This window comes from Chiloscyllium punctatum, chromosome 4 (genome assembly GCF_047496795.1).
Source record: "Chiloscyllium punctatum isolate Juve2018m chromosome 4, sChiPun1.3, whole genome shotgun sequence".
NCBI classification, from domain to species: domain Eukaryota; kingdom Metazoa; phylum Chordata; class Chondrichthyes; order Orectolobiformes; family Hemiscylliidae; genus Chiloscyllium; species Chiloscyllium punctatum.
The window spans coordinates 78,760,374-78,774,164 of NC_092742.1; the positions used below are offsets into that span (position 1 = coordinate 78,760,374).

A 13,791-nucleotide genomic window follows, 5' to 3' on the forward strand; every position below is an offset into this window, starting at 1 on the left:
CTTCAACATCAAGCCAAATCGATCCCTAAACCCCTGTACCCAGTCACCCACATACGCCAGCAGGGCGCTTATTTGATATCCCTTCCAAGTCCAGAAGGTCCACCACCCCCTCACCCTGTGGGAGTTGCAATTTAGTAAATTTAATTGGGGGTGCCTGCAACACCAAATGAAGGGCCCAAGCCAACCAGTGAGCCTCTAACACTCGTGTGAATAGCAACAACAGGAGCATTCTCATGGTTGAATAGGCAAGGAAGAACATTCATTTTGATCAGGGCTATTTGGCCTAACCATGATAACGGTAATCCCTCCCACTGCTGCAAATCCTGTTTTATCCAGCAACACTCCCTAGGACTTCACCATTAAGTATATAGGTCCTGCTAAGATTTGCTTTCCCAAAATGCAGCACCGTGCATTTATCTATATTAAACTCCATCTGCCACTCCTCAGCCCATTGGCCCATATGATCAAGATCCTCTTGTACTCTGAAGTAAACTTCTTTGCTGTACACTACACCTTCAATTTTGGTGTCATGTGCAAACTTACTAAATATATTTGTTCTGCTCACATCCAAATAATTTATATAAAATGAAGAAAAGTACTAAACCCAGCACGATCCTTGTGGCACTCCACTGGTCACAGGCCTCCAGTCTGAAAAACAACCCTCCATCACCACCCTCTGCCTTCTACCTTTGAGCCAGTTTTGTATCCAAATGGCTAGTTTTCCCTGTATTCCATGAGATCTAACCTTGCCAACCAGTCTGCCATGGGGGAACCTTGTTGAATGCCTTACTGAAGTCCACATAGATCACGTCTACTGCTCTGCTCTCATCAATCCTCTTTGTTACTTCTTCAAAAAACTCAATCAAGTTCGTGAGACATGATTTCTCACACACACAGCCATGTTGCCTATCCCTAATCAGTCCTTGCCTTTCCAAATACATGTACATCCTGTCTCTCAGGATTCCCTCCAACAACTTGCCAACCACCACCATCAGGCTCACTTCCCTGGCTTGTCCTTACCACCTTTCTGAAATAGTGGCACGATGTTAGCCAACCTCCAGTCTTCTAGCACCGCACCTGTGACTATCGATGATACAAATCTCAGCAAGAAGCCCAGCAATTTCACTGAACAAAGAGACTTTGGAATGCAGGTCCATAGCTCCTTGAAAGCAAGTCACAGGTAGACAGGATAACCAAGGTGGCATTTGGTATGTTTTCATTTATTGAGTACAGGAGTTGGGAGGTCATGATACAGCTGTATAGGATATTGGTTAGGCCAATTTTGGAATATTGCGTGCAATTCTGGTCTCCTTCCTTTTGGAAGGATGTTGTCAAACTTGAAAGGGTTCAGAAAAGATTTAAGGATGTTGCCAGGGTTGGAGGATTTGAGCTGTAGGGAGAGGTTGAATAAGCTGGGGCTGTTTTCTGTGGAGCATCAGAGGCTGAGGGGTGACCTTATAGAGGTTTACAAAATTATGAGGGGCATGGATACGATAAATAGACAAGGTCTCTTCCCTTGGGGGGTGGGGGAAAAGAGTCCAGAACTAGAGGGCATAGGTGTAGGGTGACAGGGGAAGAAATAAAAGAGACCTCAGGGGCAACCTTTTTACGCAGAGGGTGGTACATGAGCTACTAGAGGAAGTGCTGGAGGCTGGTACAACTGCAACATTTAAAAGGCATCTGGATGGGTATATGAATAGGAAGGGTTTGGAGGGATATGGGTTGGGTGCTGGCAAGTGGGACTACATTAGTTTGGGATATCTGGTCAGCATGGACGAGTTGGACTGGAGGGCCTGTTTCCATGCTGTACATCTCTATGACCCTCCAGTAATTGTGCATAGTTAGCTTTATACAGCTGGTGGAAAGCAGGGGTAATAAAAATTCGCAAATATAAAAAACCTTTTGACAACCATCTAAACGGGAACTGCATTCCATCCTTCAGATCAGGCACCTCCACTAATCCCCCAATGGCATGGCTTCTGATTTTGTGGAGTTGATCCTGTATCCCAAAAAACTGCCAAATAAATCAATTTTTTGCGTCAATCTGAATACAGATTTCTCCGGATTGGCCAAAAACAAAAAAGGACATAGTCAGCGCCTCGGGTGATCTTATGCACACCCATTCCCACCTTTGGCACCACCATTTCAGGCTCCCTCCTGTACTCCTTGGCTAACAGCTGAATTACCAAGGTTAATAACAGCAGTGAGAAGGGACAATCCTGTTGGCTACCTCTCCCAATACTAAAGTTATCTGACTTCGGATCGTTGTACAACACTACCAACCACCTAGCAAAGGCTCCCTTCAGATCAAAAAGTGATCTAGGACCCCAAAGAGGTACGGCCATTCTACCCAGTCAAACACCTTTTCCATGTCTTAGGAGACCACCCGACCAGGGAGCAATCGTTGCTGGCATACTTGCACTATATTCAGTACCCTCCTGATATTGTTGGAAGAGCTATGGCCCTTGATAAAACCAGTCTGATGTTCTTTTATAATAGACAAGCAATACCTTTTCCAACCTCAGGGCCAGCATCTTTGACAGAATTTACATCCAAATTCAACAAAGAAATTGGTCTGTATGAAGCACATCTTTTGGGGTCTTTCTCCTTCTTTAAAATGAGGGAGATATTTGTCTCCCTGAGGGGGCAGGAGACAATCCTGTGTATATGAATGACTGTATATCCCCAAAAGTGGCTCTGCCAACACATTTATGAATTCCTTATAAAACTCACATGGGAATCCATCTGGCCCCAGTGCTTTGTCACCTGCACCTCTTGTATCATCATAGGTGCATTTAACAAAGCCTGTTCCACATTTATACTACAGAAGTCAAGGTTCTCAAAAAAAAAGTGGACTGCATTTGCACTGCACCATCTTCGCTGCGGTCCAACTGGTATAACTCTGCAAAGTATTCCCGAAACCTAGCATTGATCTTCAACTCATGGGTAACTGCGCCAACCCTCTTTCTAATAGATATAATGGATAGTGAAACACTTCTTTCTAGCCAGATATCTACCTGGCTTATCCCCAAATTCAAACAATCTTTGTTTCGCAAAGGAGATTTTTTTTGCCACCTGTGTGTGCAAGGAGTCAAGAGCAGCTGAGAGAGCAGTGACTTGCTGCAGCTTGCCCACTGAAAGCCTATTATAATATGCTTCTTCAGCTGTGCCTCCAGCTCCCCCCGACTCTTTCTAGTTGTTGAATGTGAAGTGATCAGGCCTCATAAGTATGCCTTAGTGGTCTCCTAAAGTAGCGATGGCTTACTGGCCATACCAGACTCTATATCCCAGAAGGCCCTGAACTCTTGTAAAGTACAAAACAAATTTGCTATCCATTAACAGGAATGGCTCCATTCGCCAGTGTTATGCATCTATTCCGCCACTTTTGATTTTAACATCTAAATACACTGGTGCATGGTCCAAGATAGTTATATTCCCAATTTTGGGAGACAATGTTCTGTCCAAACAGACAAATAGCATAAGGAACATGTCAATTTGTGTGTGGCACTTGTGAGGGTTGGAATAGAAAGCAAACTCTGTTCCATTAGGGTGGTGATAGCTCCATACATCCACCAATCTCAACTCCTCACACAAATCCACCAACTGTCTAGCTTGCACAGGTGTGCCTGCCAGGCCCCTTGACATCCTGTCGACCCTGGGATTCATTAGGCAGTTAAAATACCTCTGCCGCCGCATTACAGAATCTAAGTTGAAAAATGTGGTGCTGGAAAAACACAGCAGGCCAGGCAGCATCCGAGGAGCAAGAGAATCGACGTTTCGAGCATAAGCCCTTCTTCAGGAATCCTCCGCACATCCTGAAGAAGGGCTTGTGCCCGAAATGTCGATTCTCCTGCTCCTCGGATGCTGCCTGGCCTGCTGGTTTTCCAGCATCACATTTCTCAACTCCGGTTTCCAGCATCTGCAGTCCTCACTTTCTCCCAGTATAGAACCTAGGACAGATGACGACAAAAAGGGAGAGAAAGTTTAAAAAAAAAGGGGCAGAGAAAGTTAAGAAAACTATACCATTGTCTATAATGGTGCCCCTCATTCCCCTCCTCCCCAAGTCCTTTACTTCAAAAAGAGTTCAAAGTCAAAGCCTTTTCTGCTGAATCGAAATTATGGACCGTCCCTCCGAAAGCAAAATGCAACACTGCTAGGTACCTCAAGGAGTATTGAATGTTTAGGTCCCTTAATTTCCTTGACTTCATCAAATGCCTTTCTGTTCTTAATTATGGCTCCAGAGAAGTCTTGAAAGAACATGATTTTTGGGCCTTTGTATTTTAAAGCCTGTGGATCTCTTCCCAGTCTTCTGGCTGTTTAAATCATCAACTGTTTACCTTTATAGTGCTGGAGTTGCACTAAGACTGGGTGGGGGCGTGGATTCGATGTGCATGGTGATCCAGTGGGCCCACTTCACACACATTCGGCAAACTCTACTTCCAGCCCCGGGAACTTCGGGAGCTACTTCTCCAGGAATCCAACTAGATCCTCACCTTCCTTGCACTTTGGGAGACCCATGAGCTGTAAGATTTTCCTTCTATTTTTATTTTCCAGATCGCCCACTTGCTCTTGCAGGACCCGAACCTGGTCTTCCAGTATTTGGATCAGTCCTCCAGAGTCCTCCGCACTGCTGCTGTCCTCCGCTCTATTGCTTCCACTTGTTGGTCCAGTGTTTCGATCTCCTGCTCATGCTTCTTCAGCATGGCAGATATCTGCTCCAGGGCCGACTCAATTTTTTTTCTCAGTTTAGCAAACAGTAAATGCTGCTGTCCCGTTGAATCCAAAGTGGCTGCCACGGGAGTTTGAGCAATGGTTGTGGGCACCCCTGACACAGTAGGTGAGTATCCTGCCTGCTGTACTCCTTTCCCCTTTCCTTTATTTGCCTTCATCTTGATCTTAGAGCTATCAAACCACTGTTTTAGAAGCTCTAGATAGTCATCAACTGTATATTGTGAATTTTTTCCAAGGGGTGGTTAGCTGGGGTTGGGTGGTTTGTCGGTAAAAGGTCCACCTGGCCTAGGGGCTGGCCCAGAGTCCAGCTCAGCAGACCGCTCAGATACTGCTGCCATCTTGGATTTCCCCACTTCTCATTTAACATATTTGGTTCTTTAGGCTTCAGTAGGTTTTCCAACATATATCGCAAAATAACTAGATGACCAGAACCAGCACCTGGATACATTTTGTCTATATTAATAATAATTTCCAGAGATCAGGAAATTGAGAGGAATAGGTTAAGAAACAAAATGAAGTACCTGGCCCATCTTACAACTCCAAAATTGATAAATCTTATTGCTCAAAAGGATCTGAAATTTACCTGAAAGGCACCTTAAAAGACATTTAATATGAGATGTTATTGCCAGTTGGATTTTTGAAATTTGAACTCATCTGAAAAATTTTGTGCAAAGGATACAAGTGATCAGAGTTTGAATGAGTGAGGCAGAGAGCAAGTAAACAAGTGCATGCGCAAGACATCTTCAGGGATAATCCCTGTTCAAAAACAAACAAATTGAGAGAGAATTTCTTACCAAGGAAGGGTAAGCAAAAATTTTTAAAAATAGGAGGGGAAAACTTCCACTTTCGTTGGAAAGTGAATAGGTTTCTGCAGAAAACAAGCTGCATGAATAAAACCAAGATGGAAGTGCCTGAAAGAAAAATTAAGACAAGCAAAAGGAAGAATTTGTGGTGGTGGGGCGGGGGGTTGCATAAGCCGTGAGACCAAAGAAGAATAGAGACAAACTCATCAACAGTGTGACTCGGCTTAACATCAAGCAATCACCAATTTCTATGTGTACCAGCATATTTCTCACATCAGACTTCAGATTCCCACTTTGTCCAACTGCTGACACTTTCTGTTGCATCTTAATCTACAGGTCAACATCCAACAAGCATGTGAATGAAACTACTGGTACCTGTCACAGTCAGTGTCAGATGCAGTTCAGCCTTGACACAGCAATGATCTACCAGGACTGCAAAGGTGAAAGTTAGAGTTTAAAGACAATAATTAGGATCTCTCGGTAAGTAGGATACTGCAAGTAGTGCAGACTTGTTCTCTTTACAAAGTAAAAGGGAGCAAGTCAATCAGCTTGCTATCCCACTTGCCCTTTGCTTGATCGTACCCCGATTAACTGATGCCAAGAAGTTAACAATATCTCAAGAGTGAAATTAAATGGAATATATTACAGTATTTACTAGTGAGGTGGTAGCAAACAGTCAAACACAATAATCAAGCAAACAAGAATAAAAATAAGTCATAGCAGAAGGTAAGAATACATCTCAGAACAGACTTCTTTCTATCTTCAGAGGCAGCACCAACTACAACTATCAAGTCAGATTCAACCATCTACTTGTTTTTCAGGCTGGGGAAAGGTATACTGTGGTGTTCCTCATATATACTAATGACTTAGACATGGATATATAAGGCAGAATCTAAGAATTTGCGGTTGCCTTGAGACTTGGAAGGTCACAAACTGTGAGGAGAATAGTGATAGCCATTAAGAGGATAGAAGCTGACAGACACCATATGAAATTTTACTCAGAAGTAGTGAGAAGTGATGCTTCTTGGTAGGAAAAGTGAGGTCAGACAATACAAGCTTAAGGATATATCTAAAGAGGGCATTAGAAGACAGTGATAGGTAAAAATGGACAAAACATTGAAGGTGCCAGGGCCAGTTGAAAAATAGTTACAAAAATAGACAGAATGCAAAAGCAAAGAAATTATGAAAAAAGGTTTGTGAAATACTAAACAAAAAACAAAGGATTTGTGGATGCTGGAAACCTGGAGAAACTCAGTAGCTCTGGCAGTATCAACAGATAGAAAGCAGAGTTAATGTTAGAGTCCAGTGACTCTGCTTTAGAACTGCCATGACCTGCTGAGTTTCTCCAGGTTTCCAGGTTTTGTGTTTTTGTTTCATAAAACACTAGTTCGACATCAAATGGAATACGGTGCAGAAAAAGCACAAAAATGATTAAAAGCAATGGTTAAGGGAATTGCAAAGAAATATAATGTGCGAAGGCTTTGTAGGACTGTTAGAAGAGAGGGACTGTGGAGTAATGTTTTAAAAGGTTGGGGGCTGAATACATGAGGTGGCAGAACAAATGAGACAGTACGAGATTGTTTGAGGATCTAGAGATCAATTGTGGAGACAGGAACAACAGAAAGTATGTCAAAGTCATAGAAGATTTTTTATGTCCAGATGAAACAATCCAGTTACTGAACATCAAGAACAAGAACCAGCAGTACATGTGGTGCTAACTGCACTGTGCATGTACCAGATCAGATGGACAGCAATGGTTCAAGGCAAATGCTCACTGTGACTTTAAGAGCAAAGGAATGGGTAACAAATTCTGATCTCACTCACTAAGGCTCTCACTTCCATCAGCAATCTTCAAAAGGTCAGTTAAAAAGGGCTGAGGCTTGACAGTGGCTATTTCAAAATGAATGGAATAATTATTAATGCACAAGATGCACTTGCCATAAACAGATCTTTTCTGATGAAAGATTAATCTGAAATGCTAACTGCTTCTTTCTTTACAGATATTGCTTAACCCACTACATTTTCAACTATGTCCTGTTTTTAAATTAATGGAAACAGAATTGGATTGAACTGAAAGTTAATTTTTGAAGAATTTCTGAAACTGGCAAACAGCTTCTGATATTGGAAATAAAAACAATGTGCACAAAAAAAAGGCTTAATAGCATCTGTGGAGAGAGAAACAAGAGTTAATATTTCAACGTTAAGATGACTCTTCAGAACTTGAGAGTTAGGAATGCGCTGGGTTTGATGTTACTTAAAGGAAGCATGGATCAGATGGAAGCAAAGCGAAGGTCCAAAGCTTATCCACTTGTTAATTCAATTCACACCTCGCTTTCATGCCCACATGTGTGTCCCTCAAAGTTTTGCAATGTTACATAGAAACAGAATATAGGAGCAGAAGGCAATTTGCTCTTCAAATACTGGATTAGTGGTGCTGGAAGAGCACAGCAGTTCAGGCAGCATCCAACGAGCAGCGAAATCAACTTTTCGGGCAAAAGCCCTTCAATTATTCCTGATGAAGGGCTTTTGCCCGAAACGTTGATTTCGCTGCTCGTTGGATGCTGCCTGAACTGCTGTGCTCTTCCAGCACCACTAATCCAGTATTTGATTTTCAGCATCTGCAGTCATTGTTTTTACCTTACCAATTTGCTCTTCAAGCCTACTTTGCCATTCAATATCATGGCTGATAATTCAACTCCATACTCTGTTCCCACTTTCTCACCATTACCTTTAGCTTCAAGAACTATATTTAACTACTTCTCGAAAACATTTAAAAGTTTTAGCCTTAACCAGTTTCAGTGACAAAGAATTCCATAGGTTTGCCACTGTGGGTGGAAGAAATATTTCCTCATTTCAGTCTTAGACTGTGGTTCCTGGTTCTGGATGACTCAGTCATCAAAATCATGCTTCCTGCATTTCCCTTGTCTAATCCTGTTAGGATTTCATTGGCTTCTGCAAGATCCCCCTCATTCTTCTTAACTTGCGAACGTAGTCCGACCTGATTCAGTCTCTTAATCCATCAGTCCAGCCATCCTAGGAATCACTAGTAAATCTTCATTACACTCCCCCTAAACCCAGAGCATCCATCCTTAAATAATGGAGATCAAATCTGCAAACAATACTCCAGGTGTGGACTCACTACAACCCTGTTTGTCTGCAGCAAGATATGTCTGCTCCTCTCGTTGAATCCTCTCACCATGAAGGCCAACAGATAATCCAAGATGGAGGATGGGAAACATTTCTGGCTGTAACAGGCTGCTCCTTTTTTTTTTGAGATATTTTAGATGTTGGAGGCAATTTCCTCAAATTCCAGAAGCAGCAATTACTTTATATGCTGTTGCATTTTTTTTCCAAAGTTCTCAAACAAAGTCAAGACAACTTTTAAAAGGGAGAGGGACAGACAAAGGCAGCACATGGTCAGGTCATTGCAGGAGAAAGTGAAAGAAACCCACACTGAAAACTGACACAGCAGTGAACCTTTGCAGTTACTGCCTTTGCTGTGAATTCATGTATCGTTGGACATCGGAGTAAGTCCAGGAAAATTAACAAACAGTGAAATTCACAACTGATCTTGGAGGAACTTGGGAGAGGTACGTGTATGAAACGAGCTGCCAGAGGAAGTGGTGGAGGATAGTACAATTGCAACATTTAAAAGGCATCTAGATTAGGTTGGGATATCTGGATGGCATGGACATGTTGGACTAAAGGGTCTGTTTCCGTGTTGTACATGTCTGTGACTTTATGTCAGTTGTCTGCTTCAAAGCCTGTGCACCTGCATGCTTGCCTTCAGCGACTGGTGTACAAGGACACTCAGGTTTTGTTGCACTCTGCTTTCCCAATCTAGTGCCATTCAAATCATAAAATCGGCCTTCTTACATTTTATACAAAAGTAAATAACTTCACATTTACCCACATTATATTAATCTGCTATGCACTGGCCCATAAAACTTGTCCAAATCACACAGAAGCATCTGTACATCCTCCACACAGTTCACCTTCCCAAGCAGCTTTATGTTGTCTGTAAACTTGGGAGGTATCACATTTAATGTCTAGATCAGAGAGGTGCTGGAAAAGCACATCAGTTCAGGGAGCATCCAAGGAGCAGTAAAATCGACGTTTCGGACAAAAGCCCCTCATCCGGTATCACATTTAGTTTCCTCATCTAAATCATTAATATACATTGCAAATAGCTAGGTCGAAGATCTGATCCCTGCGATACCCCATTAGTCAGTACCTGCTACTTGGAAAAAGACAATTTATTCCTGCTCTGTATTCCCTGTCTGCCAATCAGTTCTCTATATTATCCTCTTACCCAGCTGCTTTAATTTTATATGCAAATCTCTGACATAGGACTGTCTTGAAAGCCTTCTGAAGTCCAAGTTAAACACATCCCTGGCTCCCCTTTGTCAACTCTACTAATGCATCCTTGAAAAATTCTAGATTTGTCAAGTATGTTCTTTCGTAAATCCATGCTGAATCTGTTCAATCATTTTAGTTTGCCAACTGGTCTGTTAAGGAGGAGAAAGTGAGGACTGCAGATGCTGGAGATCAGAGCTGAAAAAATGTGAAAAGCGCAGCAGTTCAGGCAGCATCCAAGGAGATTCTCCTATTCCTTGGATGCTGTCTGACCTGCTGCGCTTTTCCAGCGACTGGTCTATTAAGTCTTTTATAATGAAATCTAGCATTTTTCCACATAACTGACGTGAGGTTAACTGGCCTATAATTCCCTTTTCCCTTTCCTGCTTCTATTTGTTTTAAAAAATAGTGGGGTTATCAGCCTTTAATCCCAATTTTCCCAAAACTATTTACCTATTAACATTAATTTCCTGCAGTTTCTCTATTTCCTAGATCCAGTGTTCACCAAGATTTTTAGGTATGATTTGTGCCCTCCTTTGTGAAGGCAGAACCAAAGTATGTACTCAATTGGTCTGCCATCTCTTTACTCTCCATTATAAATTCCCTGGTTTCTGACTGTAACCATTTGCCATGACTAAACTTTTTCTCTTCACATACTTAGAGAAATTCTTTTAATCAGTTTGTATGTTCATTGCATGACCACTCTTGTACTACTTCTTAATCAATTCCTTTGTCCTTTGCTGAAATCTAAAATGCTCCATGCTCCCAACACTAAGGTCCGCTGCTTATTTTGACCAATTTGTATTTCCTTTTACTTGATATATTACCACCCCTAATTTTGCTTGTTTAGCCATAGTAAGGCCAACTTTCCAGTTTCATTCTTATGACAGACAAGAATGAACAATTGTTTTAATTCCTTCATCCACTCTAAATATTGGTCATTGCCTATCAATCGTTATCTCTTTAAGGAATGTTCCCCAATTTATCAAAGCAAACTTACATCTCAAACCATTGTAGTTTCTTATCCTGGATTCTGAGTCTACATAATATTTTTTTGTAAATATATTTATTGAAAACAACAAATACCAGTATAATAAAAAACACAAATTACAATACAACTACTATCCACTAACTATTAACCTACCCTATAATACAAAACAAAACTAAACACTGTGCAAAACACCACCACTAAATGACTAAAAAAACAAAACAAACAAGAACAAGAACACAATAACAATGCTTGGCGCAAAGCTCCCAAACAAAAAAACGGGAGCGTTGTATATATACTCTTACTAACTCAGCTCAGTTGCTCAAAAGACATCATAACCTCCCTCTCAAACAAAGTCTCCCAAACTGGAAACTCCTCTTGCTACCCAACATTTGAACGGAGTCCATCATCCCTGGCGAGAACCCTGGCATACCAACAATGGGAGTGAGTGGCGAAGTCTTGGATTAGCAACCCTCATTCTGACACATTCTCTTCCATGCCTTGACCGCACTAATAACAATGGGGTTCCGGCAGTGATCCATAACTATCCTCAAATTATCCATGAACAGGCTAATAAGAGGGCACTTTGCCTGGGGGGGCTTCAATATCCAGCCATATTGAGTTTGGATCGTTACCTGCCCAAATCTCTCACAAGCAGCAGCATGGAACTCACTTGACACCACCTGATATCTGGGAAATCAACTCCTGCCCATGCTTGAGGGAACTGCAATTTACTAAGTTTGATAAGGGGCTGCGCATGATGCCAGACAAAGGAACCAAACCAACGCATACGTTCCCACAACACTGACCTGGGAAATATTATATTAAAGCAAGCGAGGGAGGATATTCATCTTAAGGGCAATTCGGCCCAACCACGAAATTGGAAGAGCCTCCCATCTCTGAGGATCCCGCTTAACATTGTCGAGCAGATGAGCAACATTAGTCCGAAATATCTGATCAAACATGGGAGTAATAAAGAAACCTAGGTATCGGGAATCCACCTGTGACCACTTAAAGGGGAACCTAGGGCCACCTTCAATCTCTGGCACTTCCTTGAGGTCCCCAAAGGCATAGCCTTCAACTTTGCAAAGTTGACCTTATATCCTGAAATATCCCCAAATGAATTAATACATTGTATCAGATGGGTGTATGGAGGTCATCAGGTCCGATAAAAACAAAGCCCGGATTTCCTGCTCCTGTACCTGGATCTGTGCGGACGAGGATTTGATAGCTGCTTCGAGGACATGGTTCGACCCTCCACCTCCTCCATTCACTCAGAGGTCCTGGAGCTCTGGTTCATGCTTCTGCAGCATGGATGTAATGGGTTCGACCTGGGCATGGATATCCTTGATCACAGCCTCAACCTTCAAGCTAAGTCTCGCTCTCGCCACTGCCAATTCCTGAGAGTCCGTCAGATCTCCTGGGGGTTCTGGAGAGGCCGCTGCTGCGACCTCTGGCGTGCCTGGTGCTGCAGGGGAGTGTCCTTCTTTCTGTTTGCTCGCTCCCTTTCCTTTTGGCATCCTTTCTACTCCAAATTGCCAATGAATGTGTTCAAGTTTTTAAATTAACAATTCCTCCATATAAGTTGGCCAGGGATGGTTAAAAAAAACCCACAATATCCCTTGACCTTTAGGCAGAGGAGACCACGACAGTTCTACTGAATCACTGCCATCTTGCAGAGTCACATATCTCCTTCTTAAATGAAGAATTCTATCATATTATAGTCACTCTTCAAGGAGCCTTAAACATCTAGATTGCCATCCAGGTTCTCCGGTTTCCTCCCTCAATCCAAAGAGGCACAGGTTAGGTGAATTGGCCAAGCTAAATTGCCCATAGTGCTCAGGGACGTGTTGATTTGGTGCATTAGTTAAGGGTAAATGTAGGGTAATGGGTCTGGGTAGATTACTCTTCAGAGGGTTGGTGTGGACTTGCTGGGCCAAAGGGCCTGTTTCCACACTGTAGGGATTCTAGGATTCTATGAACTGTGGATGCTGGAAATCAGAAACAAGAACAGAAATTGCTGGAAAGGCTCAGTAGGTTTGGCAATATCTGTGGAGAGAAATCAGATTTAACGCTTTCGGTTCTGATTTCTTCAAATATCTGAATTATTCCTTTTTCATTACACAATGCCCAGTATGGGATTCAATATGTTCCTCAAAGTATTGACTCAAAGCTATCACACAAAAACTCCAGGAGTTCCTCCTCCACGTTAAGTGTGCCTCATGTGATTTGCCCAAATAATATGCAGATTAAAACTTTTCATAACTACAGCAGTATGTTTATTGTTTGCATCTATAATTTCTTGCTTAATGCCTTCCCCAACATTACCACTTTAACCCCCAATAATCACTTTCTGCCTGTGTTTCTAAGCTTTATCCATACATATTCCACCACCAGAACTAATATCCTTCCTTCCTTCCTATTGCTGTTATCGATCTCTTTAACCACCAATATTAACTCACCTCCTATTCCTTTCTGTCTGTCCTTCCTAAATACGGAATACTCCTGAATATTCAGGTCCCATCCCTGGTCACCAGAGTCACATCTCTGTAATCCCACCTTAATACCCATTTATACCTATACCTACTTCCACATCAAATTCAACTAATGCTCTATGTATTAAGGCACAAGACCTGAAGGCTTGTCTCTCTAACATTCTTAGGCCCATTTGTATTATTTTGCTTTGTGGTCCTTTCTGACTGTCAAGCTTTAATTCTCGGCCTTTCACTTGTGTTTCCTATTTTATCTTTTGTTTTTGACCTCGTTTCCCTCCCTCCTATCTCCCTGTATAAGTGCCAGCTCCTACCACGTTGGTTTAAATGTTACCCAACCGCAACAGCAACTATGCCCCTTCGGATATCAGCCCCATTCTGGTGAAGCCCATGCAAGCTCAGAGCACACCTCATCTGTCAA

General features: G+C 42.3%; 1 protein-coding gene across 4 annotated transcripts in view; it reads right to left on the reverse strand.

Moving 5' to 3' along the window:
- LOC140476462 (protein PALS1-like) overlaps positions 1-13,791 on the reverse strand; it is a 107,121-nt gene that overhangs the window by 47,596 nt on the left and 45,734 nt on the right. The gene's annotated exons all lie outside the window — the stretch shown is intronic.